Source organism: Crassostrea angulata, chromosome 9, assembly GCF_025612915.1.
Source record: "Crassostrea angulata isolate pt1a10 chromosome 9, ASM2561291v2, whole genome shotgun sequence".
Lineage (NCBI taxonomy): Eukaryota > Metazoa > Mollusca > Bivalvia > Ostreida > Ostreidae > Magallana > Magallana angulata.
In genome coordinates, this window is record NC_069119.1 from 2,270,111 (window position 1) to 2,295,204 (window position 25,094).

General features: G+C 32.9%; 2 pseudogenes; one reads left to right on the top strand and one right to left on the bottom strand.

Moving 5' to 3' along the window:
* Window positions 1-2,498: 2,498 nt before the first annotated feature.
* LOC128163211 (uncharacterized) lies at window positions 2,499-3,632 on the bottom strand (annotated as a pseudogene).
* An 8,084-nt stretch (window positions 3,633-11,716) lies between these two features.
* LOC128163215 (uncharacterized) lies at window positions 11,717-20,041 on the top strand (annotated as a pseudogene).
* The last annotated feature ends 5,053 nt before the right edge of the window (window positions 20,042-25,094 follow it).

The following is a 25,094-nucleotide window of genomic DNA, read 5'->3' on the forward strand; positions in this document are numbered from 1 at the left end:
CAAAATTTTTGACCTTGACCTATTATCTTCTTCAAGGTCAAGCGTTTTATAAAAAATATAGTCCGGACCATAACACAAGACTCCTTAATCATACAATCTTTTAATTTGTATCATACATAGATGGTATATAGTCCAGTTCAACCTTACCAAAATTTTTGACCTTGACCTAAAATTTTATTTCAAGGTCAAATTAGAAAAAAACTTCATTGTTCACTTCCTAAATATTCTTTGACAGAAGGACTTCAAACTTTACACAAAGAACAATTATAATACACTGAGGTGTACTATTGATAAATATTTGACCTTGACCTTGTTTTACTCAAGGTCAACTTGAGAAAAAATAATTAAATTTTGTCTGGGTGGAAACTTAGATACCTTTTGACATTAAGACTTCAAACTTGGAACGTAGGTAGATGGTATTGAGAAGAAGTGCAAGCCATCAGAATTTTTGACCTTGACCTATTCTTCAAGGTCAAGCGTTTTATAAAAAATATAGTCCGGACCATAACACAAGACTCCTTAATCATGCAATCTTTAAATTTGTATCATACACAGATGGTAGTTAGTCCAGTTCAACCTTACCAAAATTTCTGACCTTGACCTAAAAAAATTATTTCAAGGTCAAATTAGAACAAACTTCATTGTTCACCTCCTAAATATTCTTTGACAGAAGGACTTCAAACTTTACACAAAGAACAATTATAATACACTAAAGTGTACTATTGATTAATATTTGACCTTGACCTTGTTTTACTCAAGGTCAAATTAAGAAAAATAATTAAATTTTGTCTGGGTGGTAACTTGGATACCTTTTGACATTAAGGCTTCAAACTTGGAACATAGGTAGATGGTATTGAGAAGGAGTGCATGCCTCCATAATTTTTTACCTTGATCAATCTTGTGTCTCAAGTTAATTCATTTTCTAAACTGTATCATATATGGATGATATCTAACATATAGCTGACTTCATTCTTTTTCACTTTTTAAATTTGCCCCATATTACAATCCTTGGGGAGAAGGGGAGACATGTGTTTTTTTGTATAAAAAAACAATACCCACTAGTTATTTTCTCAACTTGTCCCGGTCTAGGTTTGAGATTCATATTCTCAAATGATGAAATATGTCCATTTTCACCTACCCCATGGGCAGTGATCATTGAGGAACGATTGCTTCTACCTTTCTTAGTTCCAACAAGATTTTTTTAAAAATTGACACTGTCAGTTGATCTACATGTGTTGCACACTACAAAAGTTTCAACATTCGCATATATAACAGCATACAGATCCTTCAAAAAAGAAATATCTCCATCATTGACAAAGGAATTTCTTAAAGTAGAATGGGAAAAACCTTTAGTAATGAATGCGTCAATTGACCAATCAAAATAGCAAAAATCTACATTTCTAGAAGACAAGTGAAGAAAACTTTCATACTGACACATCTGCATTTCCGCTAATGAACCTCTATCTTTTCCATCAATCATAGACACAATCTTCTTAAAATCTGGTCCAAAGTTTTGAATTACACTTTCCTCACAGTCAATATCAACAACATGCAAAGTTTTTAAAAAAATTCTCATAAGTTGTAGCTCAACAAATCGATTATTAGATGGAATAGCACCTAATATTCCATTTTCTCTTTCAAAACTGAAGAGCCAAAATGCATATACAGGACCAAAATCATACAAACACTTATGTAAATGAGCATGCAAATGCATATGTGGTGTAATAGCCTCTTGACCAAATGCTTTTTCTACAGATTCACAAAATGACAAGAACAACTTGTGTGCTACCTTAACATTGCTTTTGGCTAGTGATCGAGTACACACAATTTTACATGCCAAAACAAATTTCCGCCAATATTCTAAATGATTATCAGGGAGAAGACCTTTAAGTGCATAAACTGAAAATATAATGGTCCAGTTTTTCCACTGGTCAGCATTAAATGAACCATAGCTTGAGGAAAACTTTTGAGGCAATTTGCCAATATCTGAGGGACAAATGACCATTGAAATTTTTTCTTGTATTTCATCAAAATGTTCTGGCAAAAGAAGCTTCTGATCTTTCTATACTGTTAACATGCGTTTTGCTGTTCCCAAAAACAAATTATGCATTGGGTCAATTATCGTCATAGCAATAGGATCAAAATAATCAAGCTCTAAAAGTACTGAATATCTTATCCCATTCTTCTTTTCTATCTCTTCTCTATGGGATTTGGTTTTACATTTCATAATTTCTTTGACCACCTTCATATGGGAATCTTTATCACGTTCCACCCATTCCTTCAAATTAAATCCACCATAATTTTGTTTACCGAAATCTCCTTCAAACCTTTTAGAGCATTTGTTACAGCCAATTGTAGCTGAATGACCAAGAAACCCACACAACTTTCTGCTTGCTGGGATATCACACCCTACACACAAAAGGGCGAGCCTGTATTTTACAGGATCAGAGGGGGATGTATAACTATACAAATAAAAACCATCCCATGCCTCTTGCAACTCATCCATTAAAGGTTCCAAAAAAGTATTTGTATTTACAATCTGGTATTATACCCACTAAAATAATGTTGTTTCTATAAAGCGCTCTTCTCGTGGCAAATTTAAAATTGATAGATAAACAGCACCGACAGAATAATTTGAATATTTAAAAGGTTGAAACCAATCTACATTTAACATAAGTCCAAAATTTCTTCCATTAAAGTTTTTCCAAATATTGCCATTATAAACATCACTTAATACATCTTCAGAAGAACTTTGATTTCTCCAATTATTACATAATTCTTCAAATCCCTTTTTTCTTCACAAGTCTATGTACACTTTCCTTCAGACTTTTGTAACAATATGTTTTCCGTGCTAAAAGACTTGCTTTACCATTAACTGTGACATTATTTAGTAGTATTTCACCACAAGGTTTTCTGAAATGAGCAAGTTCGTGGTTGGGTTGAACTATGTTGCTGCATTTCTTTGAAATATTTCTACCTTCAACTGATTGAATACACTGAGAAAATTCATACAATGTAAAACATTTTGGACATACAACATATTTCTTAAAATTATCTAATTTTAAATGCAATGCATTATTTGCTTGATATACAGTTGATGGAAATTTCCTGTAAAGCTTGTCAAGAAAAGTGGAAGAGAATGAACACAGATAAAACACAGACTTGAGCAACAAAACTATAAAAGATAATGCAAGATCTGAAACAAAAAAAGCTGACTGCCACCTAAAGAGTAGTTTCAATATTGTTTGAACATACAAAGTTTCTTGGTCTTCAGTTTCTATATCTGATGTCGACTCTCCTTCACTGCTTTGAATAATCATTTCTAACAATTCATCATCAAAAACTGTACCTTCACAGACACTTTCAGTGTCGGACGATAACTCATTCCTTTCAAGATCACTTGCGGCACATGCTTCCGTTTCTTCTGTTTCCATAAAGCAGTCAACTGTGGCTCTGGATGTAGACGGAGTGTCCGAGATTTTGGTTGTTTGCACATCTTGATCACTAGCAGCACTCGTCTGGTCATGAATGGGTTTCTTTTTACATGTATGTCTTGCAAAGTACCTGTTTGAAAATTCCTCATTGCAGGGCATACAGAACTTTCTCTTTCGCTTTTGATCATGAAGGTCCATCAAGAAACTAAAAAAAAATCAGCGATAAATTTCAGAACATATGTACATAAAATTTAATTAATCAAACATAAAATAATATTTGCAAGAAAGATTTTTAAGGTACTAGAGCTCTCTTTAAGATGCCCCCTCCCTCGGGTTTATATGTAAACTAGATCTTATATAGTAGTACATGTACTAAGAATGGATAAATTATAGAAAAAAAAATAAAAAATGGATATTAAAAGCATTCAATGGCTATGAAAAGTAGAAGGACAAAAATGACAATTCTTAAACTTTGTTTGCTTTAGGTATAACTGTGTGCCTCAGAAAACTTACACAATGAAAAATTCCTCATTCAGACTTGACAGTTGACATTCCCCATTTCCTCGTTAATTTGTTCTTTGTTGCAACATAAGATTTAAAGTCCTTCATCAATGGGTCCTGGAAAAGGCTTGAAGATAAAGGTGTATCCTCTTGGGCACTGACCGGGGGATTTGGATTTACATCTATACATAGAATTAAGGGATATCATGTTCATAACAATTGAACTTACGTTTAACTGCTAAATTAATGGTTGAAAATTGGATTTAGAATTTTTTTAACACAATGTCATTAATATAAATTAAAGGAACAGAAAAATCTACATATTAGAATGAAATATTTTTAAAATCAATCAATTAAATTACATCATCATTTGTGATTTAAATATTTCTAAAATATACAAACATACCTTTCTTTGTGTTCTGTTTTCTTTCATATCTATCGCAAAAAGTCCCTGGAGATTCATCTGAATCAGACGCTGAAGAGGCACACTTAACTTCTTCCTCAACTTCATGTGTGTGAAATCTCCGACTTCTTCAGGGGTTCAAATTTTTTTTTATCATGGTCAAGTCCAGGACTTAAAGAGTCAATTTTAGGCAAGTCCGAGGAAGAAATTTCCAAGTCCATATTTTCATGATAGATAAAATATATTTACCTAGACATCATTAAATTTATGTTATAATTAATTTTCATTTGTTGCATTGAATGAATAAAGACTATATCTATGAATATATGTTTTATTTTTCCTCCATACACTGTCATATAGTCATACATGAGTATTTCAACACAATACCAGACTGATAGATTATTGGTACAATAACTTTTACAAATAATCACTACTGAATAGACTGGTATCTGTTACAATAAATAGACTGTGCTGTAGGTCACAGCCATGACTCATTGACTGTTTACAGTTTTATCATCAGTGTCATTCTATATAATACATGCATTATTTTCCTGAAATAAGAAACGTCTCAGATTCATCTTCTCTGTTTTTTAACTTATGTCCACTGGAGTGAGGTGTGCCAACAGAGGTTTCAAACCAGTAATCTATGCACTTTCCAGCATGAAATTGGTCAATAGTTGGACCATTTGTCATTAAGCATAATTGATTTTGCAAAGATTCAGTTGTTAATACAGTTCTCAACTTATTTTTAATAACATTGCATATTGAGAATCCCCTCTCACAGCTACTAGTAGATGGAGAAACTCTAAAGAGCCACAGCACAAGTTTTTCTAAGGCTGACATTTGTTTGCCTTCACCAGCTCTCTCTCTGTAACCATTTTTCTTAAAAAGAGAGAATAAACATCTAACATACCATTTGTTCTCAAATGACTAATGTACATTTTCATAGCAGTAAATTGCTCATTTATTCCCAATTTCTCATCTTCAGACAATATATTCTGAAATTGGGGGTGTGAAACTAGCTCCAGCAATTCTTCCATCCCATGCTCAGCTAATTCATACCCCCTACCTAAAGGCCAGTGATGAAAGTTGAAAATATTTAGGAGTGAGAGGGGCTTCTCATACATGTTGCTAAACCTTGATTTGACATAAAAGATAACAATTGGTGCAGGTCTTTATCTTTCCTAAAATCTACAGATTTGAAACCCCTACTCCGCAATTTGATAGTTGTACCAAACATTCTGTTCTCCAAATCTAATTTTGTAATAAACTCTTTCATATGTTTGCCATCAGACTTTTTCAATTGTTCCAGCTGTGCCAAAACAATATCAAAATGTTCAGAAATCTCAAAAATAAGATATTTCTATTCTTGAAAAACTCTTGATAACTTTGCCAATATAGGCAAAAAGTCTAATAGAAAATACAACACTTTGAGGTAGAGCAAAGAGGTGACTTCTGTGTGGTAATCCTTTGCCTTATTGGCATCATCTGCCCTACCATCTCGTACAAAAGTGTTCCAAATGTGCAACAACAGCCTCTAAATTTTTTACTAATGCTTTTAAAGCTCTCTCTTTGCTTGAAAGCAACCTTACGCCCTTGATGTGCCCAAGATGGGCAAAGTCATTGTTAAACAGTTCACTGATCTCTTTTAGTTCTCTTCTGCGCTTTGGGGAAAAAAATAAAATTTGAATACACCCTTAACCGTTGCTTCAAATGTTGATATGTAGCTGATTTTTTATAAGCATCAAGCACAGTTAACTCTAACTTGTGTTCTATACAGTGTATCCCTATCACCTCAGGAACAAACTCTTTGATTTTTTGAAACACTCCAGATTTCGAACCAAAATTTACTGACGCCCCATCAAAATTTGCACATACAAGTTTTGGCCCATCTGTGTCATGTTTTAAGCTATCTTTGTCAAACTGTAAATCTGCCAAAGCAAATGAAATTGCATTCAATACACCTTCAGAATCTGCACTTTTAAGCTCTACAATATTTACGAAAGTAGTAACAGGAATCATTTCTTTAACATCTACATATCTCACATACACAATTTCCTGTTCTAAAACACCTGTATCTGTACTACCATCTGACAAAATACTCATCAAAGGCGAGTTTTTGATTTCTGTGACAAGCTCTTGTTTCATTTGTTTAGTTATCCACCTAATGAATAGCTTACACCCTTTTATATTCATATATTGTTCAGCAATGTCAACTTTATTCTTTCTTTGAATCTCCATTACATAAAGAAAATCACTGAAAGGTTTTCCTTGCTTGGCCACACCATAAGCTGTATTGGAAAGGACAGCATATCTGTTGGCTTGCTCTGGTGTACACTTCTTTTTTATTATGGCCTTTCCTAGTGCTGTGTCAGCTAGTTTGGCTTTTGGTACATCAAACCCCTTGTTCTTCAACCATAATCTGTAAAAATTTCAGTATTATAATAATAAATATTTCATTATTATAATTTGGTTTATTATGTTTACTAATCTAGAACAATAGGTTAATATATTTTAAAATTTAATTACAAGTCACCGTTTAATAACAACCGCCAAACTGTCACCGGACAACAAAGTACACACTACACTGACTGACCTGTGACAAGAAAAATGTTCAGGGGTACTCTCGTGGATTTTTATAGGTTCGATTCTCAGGTTTGTTGTTCCCCTAGTCAGTGCGTTTGACCTGTCCGCTGTAATCGGAAAAATTTTACAAATTGAACAAAACATAGTTTTCGTATCGTCATTGTAATCAAGCCACGGCTTATCATCACGCCAGTGGCTTTGAAATTCACGAACTCTCTTCTTGTCATAGGTTCCGTCTTTGGAATTGTTATTTTGATCACACCCCGAGTCCCCAGCTTCCTGTTCCTTGCGCAGTCTTTTATTTGTCGTTCCTTTTCGAGCATTATTGCTGGTAAAACCAAAATTAAACAAACTCATTCCGTTTGTTTGTCATATGGGAGGAAACATGAGAAATTGCGTAAAAGCAGGTGTCTAACCGCAACGGAAAATAAAGACGGATTGTATTTTCGAAACGTTCGTAATGTTTTATGGGTATATTAACACCAAAAAACCCACATTTTTATTAAATACATTTGAGAATTTGCTTTATTTTTGTTTTACGAACTTTTTTCTTAACTTAAAAAAAAAAATAAACAATGCCAAGTCCAAGGACTTCCGGCGATTCTAAATGCCGAGTCCGGACCCGGAATTTGTTAGCCCGGGACGTCGGGCTTGAGGAATTTTGAACCCCTGCTTCTTTTTAATTTTCTTCTTTTCTTTGATCGCTGCTTCACATGATTGGCTGTCTTTGTCTTACTGATATCTTCTTTCTCCATGCAAACTGTTAAAATAATTTTTTTTAAAGATAATACAATGTCTCAAAATTTAAAATTATTGATATTTCCCCACTTGCATACAACTGTAACATTGTGGATTTCTGATTATTGTCATGATATATACATCTATATATGCTGCCTTTCAAAATACAGATTTAAAATTACAATATTGCAATCGCTACAAGCCACCTACGAAGAATACATATGTATTCTGAAAATTCTTGGGCCAAAATAAAATTATTGTTTGCTTGGAACTGCCTCCTGCAGTGTTTCACTTAAATACTCCCTGCTGATCAAGTTTTCATAAACCAAAAATAAAGCAATTATTTTTTTATTGATTTTTTTTTATTGTACAATGATTACATATAGAGGCGAGTAGTACATTTGTTCATGTTTTTTAGATACTATTAATAGCATTTAATTTCCACTGCTTATGGAGTTTTTTTTTTAAACCAAGTTTTAATTAGGTAAACTTCCAGTGTGAACAAAAAAATATCCATCACTCCCTCATGAGTCTGAAAACACCAAGATGGCAATTCCAAACAAACAATTTTTGTAAGGGCCTTATTTACATAATATCTTTACCACTGCTGCATATCAATGATCAGCATCAGGTTTACATATTAATAATCCTAAATCCTTCCCTATGGTGTTCAGATCTTCATTGATTGTAAGCTTTTAGTGCTGGTATGTTAATGTATGTAATTATATAACTACTATTAACAAGTAAATAAGATGAAAAGTTAATTTCGTTTACAACTGGCAAGTGGTAAATCATTAGCTTTGTGTAATCCATTATCTGCTGATGTTTGTACACTATGGTTAGATTTACTACTGAAATGACAGGTCAAGAATGCTTATCTTTATGAAAGATCACTGGGAGGCTTCATTACAGAGTGAACTGCACAGCATGATTTGTGTATATCTATGCAAATACAAATGCCATGTGCCAAATATGAGTTTTGACACAATGGATACATTCAATTACTTTTAATTAACAAATGAATGTCAAACTTACAATATTTCATGTAGATTTATCAAAACTTCTGAAGTAGCTATATATATAAAGTGCATTTCTTAAAGAGCATTAGTACAGCTAGAGTACAGGGATTTTAAATTTTCTAATTCAACTGTTCAAAATGTAATCATTTGAAAACAATTTTCAAAAGAAATTTATAATTGTACATGTTTTCATAGAAATCAATTTTCAAAATTTTAAATATTCCCTTTAAGATTAAGTTTTGTTTATATAGTATATATTAAATCTTTGACACTGAGTGGTGAAAACACCTCTCTCATGGATCAACAAATATACATCACGTAGTCTATCTGTAAATGTTAGAATGAAATTTAATGAATTTACTGACCTGTTTTGCATATGTTAGGCCTTTGCCAATTATTGGCTAGGACCACAACCTGAATAACCATTGGAATATATTTACCAACCCCCATCCCCTAAAATTACTGGATAATTTAATTTACATTTGACATTTGAAGACATTAAATGTTTAGAGTATTGCACAAGCTTTGCTGAGACCTAAGAGATCTTTTACTTCTATTCTTTCATATTGAGTCGATGTACGTAAACAAATGATTATAGATTTAAATGTATGGTGTCACAGTGAACTCGCTCAATATATTCCGGCAATAAATTTTAGAGTATGGATCAAACATATGTTATGTGTGTACTAGCTATTTCAAGATAAACTGCGATACCTAGCTGCCTCAGATGATTAGTTTTCAAAATTTCTTCTGGCTTCTGCTTAGATATGGAGATTATGTATATACAAGCAAGAGCCAGATTTAGTGTCTTATTTTTCCAATTTTAAGCTATATTTGCAAAGTCAATACATGTACAGTTACTGTCAGTAAACAACAGTAAGGAGGAAATTTAAAAAAATATAGTGCTTTTAAAGTTACAGCCTTGTCATTTTGAACCCAATTAAAAAAGAATAAACAGTTAAAAATCTTTGTAGATACTGCATATTGTCAAACCATCAAATGGGAAAATGGGAAATTATATATCTACATGTACAAACATGGACTTTGGGCAAGGATACAATGTAGGTATTTAGAATGCAAAAATAGAATTTATTTTTTTAATTATGAACCACGAAAAAAAAAATGAAGTCAGAAAACAAATAACAAAAGAAAAATAATATCTATCGCTTACACCTTTCATCAAACTACACACAAATTACATTTTACAGTCTGATCAAATCCCCCCAAAAGTAAAGAATGGTTTTATGGGGAAGCAGATTTATGTATTTTGTAAGAATTTTTTAAAACTTTGAAAATAATTCTCTCTCCTCTCTCCCTTAAAAAATTATTTGATGTCAATTGATAATTGTCAATATATCAGTTAGTTGTCAGTGATGCACGGTATGTGTAATTCTTGCTGCGCTTAAATTACATTACATATATCTTCATGCATATGAGTTTAAGATGGCGAATTTGTACAGAAGCACCCCCATCTCTCTCTTTACCCCCCCCCCCCCCCCCTTCCTTCATCTACTAGCTGCAACATAATGAATTTACAAATAATAACATAGAGACAGGTCGTTACTGATACAACAGAGACACCAACTGAAATACATACAGGAACTACATACCGATGATCTTAAACTGTTCCACTGGCTAACATGTATACACACATAATCTTAGCAAACTGAAAGTTGTATAGGTATAGCCTAACGTGCGAGTACCCATTATTGCCGAAAAAAGCATAAGTTTTCTTTATTATTCTCTTCATGTAAGCTGTCATGTAAAAATTTCTAGGCAAATCTCTGCACTGTCCATTTATTTAATTTGAGGAATAAGTTTTATTTTATTCTCATTAATATCAACTTTTCTTTTCGTTGTCCCTGCATGTGGCCACATGCACACAAAGGAGGAACATGTGCTTCACATGTCTCGGCACAAATGATTACAAATTAAAGATTTGCATTGCTTATTTATTTAAAGCTATTTTAAAATAAGTTTAAGTGTGTCCAGTTAAAGAAATAATGTGTGTGAAAGTTAATAGCAACGCCTGTGATTTACACCGCAAGTGCGTGTGATAAATCTTTGATCCGCCTCAGGTTGCAAACAAAATGGCGTCGTACAAGCAAACAGACGCTCAGTTTTCTTTCTTAAATATTGTGTAGTAGAAATGGTATCTTGCTTATTTTTTTCAAATATAATAACACGGAGGTAAATATTCTTCGAATTTAGACCTAAACAAAAAATGCTCTGTCATCAAAGAGGATTACAAGTCAAACATTCAGTGGCATGTGTCATCCCACGGATAGAATTGAGATACGTTTTCATAGGCTTACGTTTGTTATGGTGAGTTCCGAGATACGTACTTGAAGTAAATTTTCTTCATTCACACCTCTTATAGTGTCTAAGAAATTCTATTATTTATTTTGGTTTGTAGCTAAAAACAACGAATAGATAGCGGAAATCTTGCTATTTTTATAACAATCCTCTGACTCTAACCCCCGCTTTTATATTGTGACTTGACCTTCAAGTCACAATATAAAGACGGGGGTTACAGTCAGAGGAATCTCGGATTATCGGCAATAATGGGTACTCGCACGTTATGTCTAAAAGAATATTCGATTTTCATGCATGTGCACACATTTCTAACAACTTTACTTTAAAAAATACTTACATAAACTTCGATTTCCTTTGTTCTTGACCAGTTGATCGAAATGGCGTGGTGCGTCTCATATTACAACTACGTCAGCATGGTCAGCATCATTAACTTTATCAATAGCGTATTCGATGTTGATCAGAAAGTGTAAAATCGTGAATTTTTACGAATAGGCCTAGCTATTCTGCAGACTTTTAAGATATGGCATTTTGAATAACATACTAAACGATGATCTATTTCCTTTCATAAGCTATTCATAAAATGTGCAATAAGTAAAGTACAAAACTTGGTACGATCTGTCATATCAGTTGCTGATAAAAAAAAAATAGCCAATAGAATCATCCCTCTCAGCATGCACTTTGCGCGGTCAGTTTCTCCGAGAGTTTAAAAAGGAGTTTGGATGTGCGGCTTGACCAAACACAAAGTAAAGATGAATCGAGATTCTGACGCCACAGAAATTGAAGATGAAAGTCTGCATCTTTACTTTTCCGGTGAAGATTCTGCATCCCTGGGGATCTATTCACAAAAAATTGTACGTCTACGATTACACCTTAAACTTACGACAAACGTACGTTTACGTTTATGGTGCTATTCACAAAAGCTGTCGTAAGATAATAACGTTGTCGTACGTCTGTTACAGTCGTAAGTGCATCTAAGTTCTTAATTACCGACAATGCTCATGCGCAGTAGGCATTATGGAAAAATGACGTCACGCTGTATTTTCGCTCATTTACATTCGCGGAACTTTTTTAGCGCTTTTGAGCACAGACATATATAAGAAGTTACTTTTTTTCTTTCCATACGCCTATTCTAATATAATTATATAATATGTTTACAGTTATCGACAGAAAGAAAATCAAAATGTGCCTGACGTTAGAAATGTTTCTTATTATAATAAGATAATTCCCTGTTTTTTAATGTAGTGTGTTATTATATTACTGGGAATAATTCTGTTACAAAAAGAATTATTTTTAACGTCAGACGCATGTGATAATTACAGCAGAATTTGTTTGTAGTAAAACGTGGCATACTTAAAATACTGTTTAAAAAAGTCAGTGTATCACTACACGTACATTCTAAATATGTCGGTTTTTTGTTTTTTTTGGGTTTTTTTTTTGGGGGGGGGGGGGGTTGCTGTTTCGGCGATAATATAGTAACTAAGTATTATCACCCACGTTGGCGTGTCCATTTATAACTTTCCTTTCGATATTGTGAATTTTTTTAAAGGTCGTCTGGAGAATAAATGAAATAAATATATCTGTACTACTATATTGAAATAATAGACTCGAATGTTTGGTCTTTAATTCCGATAAATCAGAAGAGTACTGTCTTTTGTTTAAACATCATAGGTACTTGAAATTACCAATTTGTTTCAATTTTTTCTCAATTAAGCTTCGCTAATTAATAGTCAACGAAAATTTCTCAAAAAAATCCAGAACTCATCTGGATTTTTTTTTATTTTTACAGACTTGCGCGTGCGCAAAAAATTCACCAGCTGTCCACGCTAAATCACGGGAGGCTCTTTAGCATGATTAATTTATGTTTCCACAATATAACATTCCCACGCATAAACTAAGAAATCAAACGATAATACAAATACGTGTCAATATTCATTGGAAATTTGCTATCTATTCTGTTCATATATCTATGATTTCTTACGAGAGAAATTATAAAAAACCAAATATATATCAACTTATAATAGTACTTATTTTTGTCTTCATGATGGCAAAGAAATATTTGGCGCTGTGCAAAAAATCACATATTTCTTAGGAGAGCGTAGATGGATTGTTTTATCGTTAAAATGATAAATGTCCTAAGGACCCGGTGTAACGATAGAATGCGTTCCGTGTATTGTCCTGTAGCAAAGAAATAGGGGAGATAACTCTAACACGTGCATCCCGAGAGTTTGAAACGAATAAAAAACGCTCGTGAAAAAGTGGTGAATTCTTCCATTATATAGAGTGAGTAAATGTCAACAATTCAATACGGTGTTTCAATGTATCTATTTCGTAAATGTTTTTCTATAAAAAAAAAAAACCAATAAGAATTTATTAAGTTAATTAATTGCTGTCATTTGATTTTTATAAAAATTATGACCTAACATGACAAATTTTTTGTGCATAATTTAATTGATTTTGAGATCATGCTTCATTGTATTAAAATTTGGCGGCTGGACCTTGTGAGCTAAAAAGAATTGTGCATAGGTATATATATTTTGGTCTTTTTCATGCGTGTAAAAGTTGTTTCAAATTTTAAAAACAATTGGTTAGAAACAGATTTCTTAAAGGCTGGTTCTACCTTAAATAATTAAGTTTTTTAGGGGGACCAGACTGAGCCCGGGCCCCCAGATCCGTGCATGATATGTAGTACGTTGATTACATTACATACTGATAGTTAATTAGTGTGTTCGCATATGACTCTCGTTTTACTGATTTAATGCATTTGTAGGAATAAAGAAAACTATATTATCAAATAATTTTCGTAGTTTTACCTAATACTGATTTGATATACCCGGAATCGATGGCGCGCAATATATCTCTTTTCCTATCTGTGTAGGGTTTGTAATGGTGATTATCTATTGTATTCTTGAATTATTACAATTGTGCTTCAAGTATGATTAAGAAAAATAAATTACGACCACCATAAATATACGAAGGTTGTTCGGAAATTATTGAGACAAATCGATTATTTTCTTTTTAAGTGACGAATTTTGGTGAAAATTGGCATAGACACTGAAGAAACACCAACACATAATAAAACAAAGTAATATTATAAGAATATTTAATATTCTGTTTACGACAGTAGATAAATAAGTCGGTGGTCGGGGTACCCAGCGCAGCAATGAACTCGGAGATTAAACAACTTAAACATCTACTTTATAAGTGTCCGTAGAATTACAGTTAATAATAAAAGAAATCAAATTAAATATGTTCATTTTGCTATTCTTTGCGACTAACTGTTGATTAAGTTTCACTGATGTTCGAGTTGAAATACAGATATGGTTCACATATATTTACCAAACAATAAAAATCTGACAACGACTTTACATTGAATTTTGACGTCAAGGCGGCGCAACGAAACCCATTAAACTGGTGGAAATCTCTGAAGAAGACCTTTTAAAGCCACGAAATTGCGTAAAATACGATGACAAGACAAGGTATAGAACTTCAGTTCATCATATTTTTGGATTAATTAACAACTTTTGACACACTAACTGTTGTCAACAGTTCTTAAATATGTAAAAAAAAAATGACTGCAGGAGACATTCACAGTAATTAGACTTTCAGGTAAAAATATCTCGATTTTTTCTCTAAAAAACAAGAATGAGAGAAAATGTAAATGATGACATCTTGAAATTAGAACAAAAGATGAGAAACAAAGAATAATTCTTATTTCAGTTCGTTTGTAAGGTGTTTAAAACAAGGAAGCAATAAGAAGCGTGCGTTAAAATAACGTTGCGAAAAGTTTGCAGTTGCGCCGGGTTACTGGAAGAAGGCACGTTGGTCAGCTTACTGGGAATGATCTATTCATGCTATGAACAAGAAACTTTTCACATTGATAAATTCTATCCTGATTTACGTTTTGGTGAAATTCAAGAGTTTATCTTTTTTACTAAAAGAATTAGAGAAAATGTCTCAATAATTTCCGAACAACCCTCGTATTTTGCTACACGGGATACAAAAAGAGCTCTGGCATTGTCGTTTCAAGATAAACCATAGCGCGTTATCAAATAGGAGTTTCTTCTTTTAATTTTGCTTATGGTAAAATGAAGGTAGTCCTAATATAGAACTGCCATAACTTAACTAAAAACATATCAATTATAGACTTACGTCAACCCAATAGTAGACGTAAACTTAGGACTGTTTTTTGACGTAACGTCAAACGTACGACATTTTGTGAATAACTAAAATCTTTTTAAAAAAATCTTACGTCAAACTTCCGTCTACGATTAAACGTACGATTTTTTGTGAATTGATCTCCAGTTATCTGGAACTCCAAAGGTAAGCTCTTGTTTTGTTTTGTTTTTCTTTTTTGTTTCAAACGTTCAAAATTCTGATCTGAACATCAACAGTCTCTTTACTGTTCTAATAGTGACGTTAGTGTTAAAACCAACTTCGTCTAAATTATCATTATAACAGTTAACTAATTGAAAAAAAAATCACATAGGGAGGAGGGGGAAGTGGTTCCGGGAGATTATTTTGTTTGCCCATAATGGGGAAGGGCAAAGGCACTAGCTCATACCTTTAACTTTATGTGAATTCAGAAGTTTTCCCATGGGGGGGGGGGGGGGGTAACACATCTTCTGAGAAATTTAACTTTTAATAGTTCAACAAAGGTAGCTGGTCTATAAATAGGCAAATTTCTTTCATAAGGATCCTTAACATCCCATGACTTCTACTCTTTTAATTTACGACAGAACATCACAACATGGCGATTTTAGCGCTTTGTAAAACAGTTATATTGCCTAAATTTGTCGTCCATCTCTGCGGTGCAGTGGGTGTTGCTTCGATCTACTAACCTGCATGCAGGTTCAAATACTGCAGGGACTTTTATTTTCATAAATAGCATTAAAATTTAAAAAGTTTTTTTTCTACAAAACTTGAATTTTGCTAAAAATCCATATCTTAAGTAATGTAATTTAGACGAATCTGCTTGCATGCAGAACTTATCCCAGGTGTGTGGAGGACCCTGAAGGAATATACTTCATTTAAAACAGGGATATCAGGTTATCAACATTAGCTGAAAAATCTCTACTGGTGTGCGACCAGTTTATGTAAATGATACTATTAGGTATATAATTTTTTTCTACAGAAACAAAAAGTCTGGATTTGATAGGCAAGAGCCCTGAGGGTCATCTTTGAGCTCAGTACAAATCCCCAACTAAGTTGATTTTATCTGTTTCCCCATGCCAATCATATCTCTAAACTTTACATGCTATTAGTTGAAACATTTTAAAACGAAATTAATTTGTTTAGGGAACTTAGAATGGGGAGAAAAATGTTTGCACTCTTAGACGATCTCCCAGAAAAACTGTGAAAAATGTAAATACTCAAAAAAGACAGCTATCTTCATCAGAGTCTGGAGATTCAAATGACAATACAGAAGTACAAAAGCCTGAGCAAAGACAAAAGGTAAGACAAGCATGACATTTCATTAGTTGAACTGTTCTAGTTTCAGGACATGCTAATTCTCTGATTTTTGAAAACTTATTTACCTACTTTAGTAAGCTGGAAAAAAAGTGCAATATCTGAAGATAGGTTATTAAGAAAAATGCAGAAAAAATCTTCTCGACAGCTGATATCAACAGAGTCGGAGGATTCAGATAGCCTTTTAAGGAGATCAACATTTCAAACTCAGAAGGAATATTTATAACTGCATGATATTTTCTTATCAATTGTAAGTTTAATTACCCTTGTGCGTTTATTTTTGGACAGTCTTAATCCCTGGGTTTCCTTCAGAAATTAAATGAGCAATGATTTTAAAATTTGAACAGATCATTAGGAGTAGCAATGATCATAGCTTGCTTTTTTTACATTAGCCGATTAATCTTTTTATACAGTTATATTTATGCTCTCAACATAAATACATGTTTTTTATTAATGAATCTTTAGTCTTAAAAAAGTTTGCAGACAATACATCAAAGGGTTCATTATAGCATTTTTATGACCGTAGTTCAATTTTTTGATTTTAGAGTGGTAATTAACAAAATTAGCTTTTTTTGTTGGGATAAACTTATTATTTACTTTTTGACTTATTTGAAGCACATTTTATTAAAATCTCAGTCGATTGATTGTTAGTTTACTGTAGTATCATATGCATACAGAAGTGCATGTGCTTCTTTGATAATGAGCAATATGTAAACAGAAAATATTTTAATCGCATTGAGAGGCATAAAAGGGTTACTCAGCTCTACAATGTTCGCATGTTTTCCATGACATTTCGGCAGATTTGGATTATCCTAAATGTCGGAAAAAAAATAAATTATTACGATGAAAATGTTTTATTGATCTGAGTTGTTTGGGGTCCTAACAAACAAGTTTTATTTTGGCCCAATATAATGAGTCATTTCAGTCTCTTTTCCGTTGAATTTTTCTAGAAAAAAAGTTTTACTCCACGTGTTGAAATTAGAAGATCGCCAAGGAAATCTGTCAGAGAAGCTGCATCGCCTACTGCAAATGCAAGTTTTCAAGAATTGTCATCATCGGAGTCTGGGGATACAGAGGACTCTTTCCACCTCCAAAGGCCCCACTTTACCAAGGTTAGATATAGTTTTATGGAAACCTGTAGGTTTAACATGATTTATATATAAATCAATAATAAAACTATATTTATAAAGGATGGTTCAAAAATTGGTTTTCTTCTAAATGTAATACATTTTAACTTTTATTTTTGTCATATTGTAATCCCTAAAATGTATTGCATCAGCATATCAACTCTGTATTTATTCAAAATACTTGGGTTAAAAATTCGTCACGAATTTAATTTTGTTCAATATTACTGCCAACAAAAATAACGAAATTTAAATCCTCAACGAATATTTCTGCTTCTACAGTATATTAACATGTAGATATACGTCCATGAATAATATATTTGTTTATTTGTTTAATTTCAAAATCATTAAACTTAAAGTTTATTTTTAATTTTGTTGTTAAGACACCAGGAACATTTTCAAGGAATCAGCCAGCAAGTGTGTCAGCTGTAAAAACTCCCATTAATGGTAAGATCACTAATTCCCCTGTACATAGTCATACGTAATGAATATATTTACTCTTTATATGGGATATTTGATATTTATTTTTAACAATATTTTACTACAGGAAGTGGAAGTGTGTTGAAAACACAAATTCAACAAATATTGGCAAATCAGAATGAGATAATTCAACAGCTGAACACTGTCAAGAAAGATGTGAAAGAAATTAAAGGAGAAATGAAAAAAAAGAAAACTGGAAACCAATGAACCTATTCAAGTTCCAAACAGAATAAGAGTAAGTTAATATATATTCTTTACTCGGGATATTGCTGAAGCAAAAATAATGGTGTATGCTGCAGTTGATAGCTTTTAATGGTTTAGAATACCTTTAAAATTAAATTTATGTTTATCCTCTTCACACACGTACACACACGTACATGTATATAAAGGAATATGTTCGTAACATTTCAATTACTATCATTATTTTCAACAAAAAATTATTTATTTACCATCTTAATAATTACTGGTATTTTCTTTCCAGAGTGCCGTGACGGACGCATTTTTAAATGGTCAACAGAGCAACAATCTCAGCTGGAACTGCAGCACAAGGTACCCAAACATTTTTTTTGTCTGTTTGAAGAATTTTTTGAACTCGTATAAAGTATATACATATACTTTGCAGATTTATGTTCATTAACATAAACTTTAATTGAACTGCATGCCAGATAAATGGAGGCGTCCGAAGCAAATTGAAAGGAGGGGGGGTGCTAGTCTAATCATCGGAAATCTTGACAAGCAAAAAAAGAAAAAAAATTCCCCAAATCATGGAAATCCTAATGGGGGGGGGGTTGAAAGTACCTAGAAAGTACCTACCGAAATGTTTACCCCCAAATCATGAAATTCCTAATCCTAATCCGTAGTATACCTATGACTCCATTTTCAATATCACTATATTATTATTTCAATCTTTTTAATGTAAATTTAGGAAACCCCCCAACCCCAACCCCCGATCCGACACGCCTATGATAAATTGGTATAAACCACAACAATAATTAATCAACTTGTGCAGAGCATTTTTAATTAATAGATTTTAATGTTTGTAGATTCATGGATGAAGAGAATTTGGAGTTGACAGACTTCATCAAAAAAAGTGTTCAGGGCAAAGCTCCCGAGGAGAAAATTGAAGTGATAAATGGTAAAAAAAAAATAATTCAAATGAACTTTTTAAAGATTTTATGTATACAGCTTCATTCCTTTCATATGTCATATCATATAGTGAAATGAATTATATTTCTAAATTAATGAGTGAAGGAAGAGTTCTTTAGGAAGTAATTAGGTGTATTCTAATTATTCATGTAAGGAATTTAAGACAGTGGTGAAGCCTGCAACAATAATTTTAATTTATAATCTTCACTATATTTCAATTTGATATTTTTAGCTGCCATTAAACGATACTTCACTTCCCAAAAAGAGGCAGAAAACAAACAGAAGAAGAATGAAACAAAAATTCACAAAAAGAGACAGGCGACGTAGGAAAGAAAGAAAGAGGTAAGAACAGATAAATATTAGTGCCAAAGAACGATTATTATTATTCCTATGTTTTGAAAGGATATCTATAAGGCCATCTTTACTAAAAAAGAAAATTACCCCTTATTTTCAAAATGGGTCAGTTGCATCAGGGGAAACAATTTTTTTTTAACTTTGTCATTACATACTTTTAAGTCTTTTTTGAAAGGAAATTTATTATATGTTTTTTTCTTATTTCAGAAATTAAAAAGAAGAAAAGTAATGCTCCCAGAGGCCCACAAATACATGAGCAGTGATGAAGAGGTGGACAATGGCTTCCTGTTCCATCCTTATTCATGGGAGAGTGAGGAATGGAGAAAAATTAAAGATAGCCTGGACAAATAGTTTCTAGAGACATGCCCTCCACGCAGCAAGCGGCTGTTGGCTAAAAGAACAAGGGGCTCCGTCAAAAACCAAGAGCCACCCAATGTTGACCCAACTCATTCGTGGGTTTTAAATGAAGATTAAAGTGTTTTTAATTATGAATATATTGATAAATTAAAATATTATTTTTGTTTCTATGAATAAATAATTTCTTCACACAACGTTTAGTCTGATTTTTTTGAAAGTCGGAATAAAGCTACAAAAACATATTAAGTAAATTATGAAAATCCAGTAAAATTTGTAAATATATATACCTTTAGTTTCAAGTAAATATCAACTTTACTTGCATTGATTAGAAGTAAAGTTTTGTAATGGTTAATATTTAGAACCTTTAATGTTCAGTAAAAATGATTTTACTTGTAATGACATGCTTATAAAGGCATTGTTAAAGATGTTCTCCTTTAAATCCATTCATTACTTTCCAAATGAAAGCTGAATACTATGATACTATAGTAAATAACAACACATTGTGTGGAATAAGCAACGACAAGTGCAGCTATTTAATATTTGGCATATTAAATGTACACATACATAATTATGGCATAAAGTTGGATCACATGATTTATCTATTTTAATAAAACAATTCTGAAAATTTAAACTTTCCGCTGTACGTGTCGTCCTAAACTGGTATTTAACACCTGAGCAAGTCTTTATATAGCGGTTCTTAAGAACCAGGTGACACTAACAGGTATTCGAATGAAAACCTTATATATCCGGATAATTAATTCATTATTATACCAAGTAGAAATTGATTTCTGTCTAAATCGTCCCTCAAACGAAAGAAATCATATTTCTCCTTTAAATCCATTTATTACTTTCCAAATGAAAGCTGAATACTATGATACTATAGTAAATAACAACACATTGTGTGGAATTAGCAACGACACGCTGCAGCTATGTAAATATAAAGAACGGGGAACTAATGCTATCATTAATATAGGATATAATAACGTAATCCAACTTCATATATATTCAGAAAAATCAATACAAAAAGATACAATATAATCAATAAACAACATGATCACAACTATTATAAACCAAGTTTTTTCATCTTCGCCAGCCAAGGGTTTTTGGTCCACTTTGCTCCCCATAAACCCTTGGCGGATTTCATTTCGAAAACTCGGTGATGTGGTGGCGCTATCTAGCGAGCAACTTGAGTTGCGCCCCTTGCATATTTACATTTTAATCGAATTAAACAACGGGTTTTATATACACTACGGCATTATTACAACTTGAAAACATGTTGACTACCGAACATCAGAACATAATTAACGATGCTATTAAATACGAATTAAGTTATAACCATGGGAAAGCACGGAATGTTTTATTCATAGTGTTTTGTAAGGATCTGTACCGGGAGTGAAAAAGTCGCCGATTTATATGAAAGCTTTCATGCCATAAAACCAGGTATCGTTGTCGTGAATAATGCGAACCAAACAAATAAAATAAAACAGAGCTCATTGAACCTTTAAAAGCAATAACCATAAGCAAGAACGAATTTACTAACTGGATAGGCAACTTCTACATTCGCCATGTTTACTTCCCATGCATTCACGCGAGCCTTGACAAGTTTGCAGAACTATGTATAATCCCAGTAAAATATATAGGCTTTTAAAGCGATCTGGTTAGACCATCGTTGGTGAAGCACTGTACTCGAGAACTTGTGCCTCAACTTGTTAAAAGCACCGAATGTTTTACCAAATATCACACACGTGTTTTCTTTTAAAGTTTTTATTTACAAGCACTGCGATTAGATCAGCTACTCCCAGCTGCAGCCAATCATAAAACGGAGCTTGTCACCGAGTTTTCGTAATGAAATCCGCTAAGGGTTTATGGGGAGCAAAGTGGACCGAAAACCCTTGGCTAGCGAAGATGAGTTTTTTGGAAACACTTAAACGTTCACTAAGCGGATCCTGGACATATCCATCCTTAGCAGATTCCGAACGCCAACGTCCATGTCTCTTGAATATCCTGTCCGGAATTCCCCTCACTACCGACGCAGTCGCTCCACATGACCGCAAACTGTGAAGTGCATAGACTTTGATGTTAGCTACAATTCCTGTAAATGCTTCGATGAATAATTCACGAACCCTGGTGTAAGACAGAGGCTTTTCATGATTACGCAACCGGTAACCACTTCCCGATTTCGAAATAGCACAAAATACATATTCCTCTGAATCGTCTTGAATCCCAGCTAAACGAAGATACAAATCGAAATTAGAAACAGGACACATATATGAAAATGTTCTTGCTATAACAACTCTAGTACCATCTCTGTAGATATCAGTCTTACTAGACTCGATGAATATTTCAATATGATCAGGGGAAAATTGAATATCAGATCTCTTGATATTTATGAGTTCGCTGCTACGTAAAAATCCAGCGAATGCCAACAAGACCATACAAATTATTCTTTGATTATAAAGATTATTACATTCAAACAGTTTCAAATACATTCATCGTAAATTTTCAACAGTTATTGGTTCTTTCTTTTGAACAGATTTTGCCACTATACGTTTTCCACCTTCCATAATGTTTTTAACAAACTGATTGTCAGTCGGAGAATTGAATCCCACAAGATCATAAGCCCATTTGATTCCATATAATGCGTCAACAATAGGAGATGGAGAGTTTGAAGGCAACTGAATCAAATCTCTTTCAAATACCTGAAAAAACAAATTTGTAAAGGAACACCAATAAATAATTTGGCTTTGAAATTATCTACCGGATATGTATAAAAATACATATATCAGCTTAAGATATTCAGCACATTTTCTTCAGAAATGAAAATATCAGTTTGATAAAAAACCAAACTTGCCAAATGGCAAACCACAAATGTGGTGGAAGAAACTTCAGTAAAATCCATAGCGATGAAATATTTATCTCTATAACAATATAGCGCAAATTGCCTCATACAAGTTTATGGAAAATAATTCCCAATTAATCAATAGATTTGTTTATTTTGAAAAATTTAAAACGGCCGAAAACAATTTTGAAATCAAACTCTGAAATCAAATTCTAAACTTTAGGGTAACTCGCGGGTTTACCTGCTTGTGAGAAAACCTACCTTGAATATTTGTCCACGTGATCCCTAGGTTTCAGAGTTTTATTTCTAAAATTTATTTGAGATTCGTCTGCGCGGTAATAATGTTATCGTGTTTCAAATACAGTGTCATTGATAAAATCAAGCAACGCCATTTCAATGAAATATATAGTAAAATGCACATCTTACTCGAGAAACGCATTACAAAACCATACTCCAAACTTTTAAACGATTCAGACGAAATTAATTATACTCAACACAATAACAGAGGAGATAATTTTGAATCAATTCATAAAAAATAATCAGTATGTGTTCTCGGCCAATTTTTTGCAAAACAACTTTAAAGATTTAAAAGATTTCTCAAAACCTTATATTTTCATTACGACGTTAGCCCGACGTCATCATTTCCTTACGTCTGAGAACCCAAAAATAGAAATGCATTTATTGACAAGACTAACTGATTAACATATTTTAGAACATGTAAATACTAATTATACATTATTGTGAATGTTATCAAATGCACAAATGCAATTAATGTAAGGCTGTAAAGATACAGAAAATTGCTATTTTTGTTTTCATGAGACTCCGTGTCAATCAATGCAAAAAAAAAAAAAATGCCAGGCAACTACCGACATAATAAGTTTGTAATCGTATAAAATAATTAGCTCAAGCTAAAAGAATTTTAATAAAATTTGATCGGTAGTTAAAATTACGGAAGTTATAATTGTAAAAAAAAAAAGCGAAGTTAATGCATATGTTCAATTAATTTACTTGTCTATTTTAAAATATGATTTTAAATGGAAGAATTCCAACGCACACTCATACTTTATAGAACAAAATATGACAATGTATGTGCCATCTTTAAATTTTCAGCACTTGATAATTATAAATGTTTGTATGAACAGTGATAAACTGCATTTAAGCTTTTTAAAATATTTCCTTTTATGCTTGTAAATATCTCATTTCTCAATGTATGAGTTTACTATGACGGTCAACTCTTTACGTAGATTCCTATTGTGACGTCAGCAAACCCGCGAGCTTCGTTAAATCTTCTTTCCCAAAAATACCAGACCCGAGTTTGCCACGTGTGTAAAACTCCTTTGCAACTGGAAGACCCTTCCAATCTACAATATGTGACCTGTAAACTTCAGATATTAAAATTGGCCAAAAGGCTGATGATTCCCATAGCGGAGCTACTAATGTTCCATATCCTTTGCATTCGTTCAAATTCTCCAAAACTCTTGGAATAAGATAAAATGGCGGTACGATCCACGCATTCCAACCTGTCCAATTAAGAGTAAATGCATCAACTGCATATGTAAAAGGATTCCAATACCTGGAACAGAATTTATCTACCTTTGCATTGTAATCACAAGCAAATAAATCAATATCATACGGACCCCATTCCCGTGATAGGTCATCAAAAACAGTTTTCACGATACCCCAATCATCAAAGTCGACAATTCTGCTCAAATAATCTGCTTGCTCATTGAGTTCTCTTGGTATCCATTCAATTTCAATACCAATCTTATATTCTAAACAAATTTGAAAAATGTTCATTGCAAGATCTTGTAAGTTATTTTTTTTACTCCCTTTTTGAACAATGGAAACAACATTTGCGTTGTCTGTAAACCATTTTATATTCTCACCTTTGAGAAATTGTACAAATGACCGAAGAACTCTATCCACTGCGGCCAATTCTCTCCATGTGGAACTCATAATTCTCTCAGATTCTTCCCATAAACCATGATAAACAGTTTTACCTATCCGTACGCAATACCCGCCATAACCAGTATCACTTGCATCGGTGTACACTACCAGATTGGAACTTGTTTTAACTTTCATATCCCTTCTATTCAACATATCTAAAGACGATTTCCAGAAACTTATCTGTTTTTTACTTTCCTCAGAAATTAAAATCATGCTTTTCCATGTTGGAACAGACACAATGTCAATACTAAGACATTTGGTCATTAACTGAGCTACACTTCCGATAACAACAGACATAGATATGATTTGTCCAACTAAACTTGCTAGTCGTCTTACCTTTATTCTGCAATTCTGGTTCATAAAATGCTCAATTTTGAAAAATGT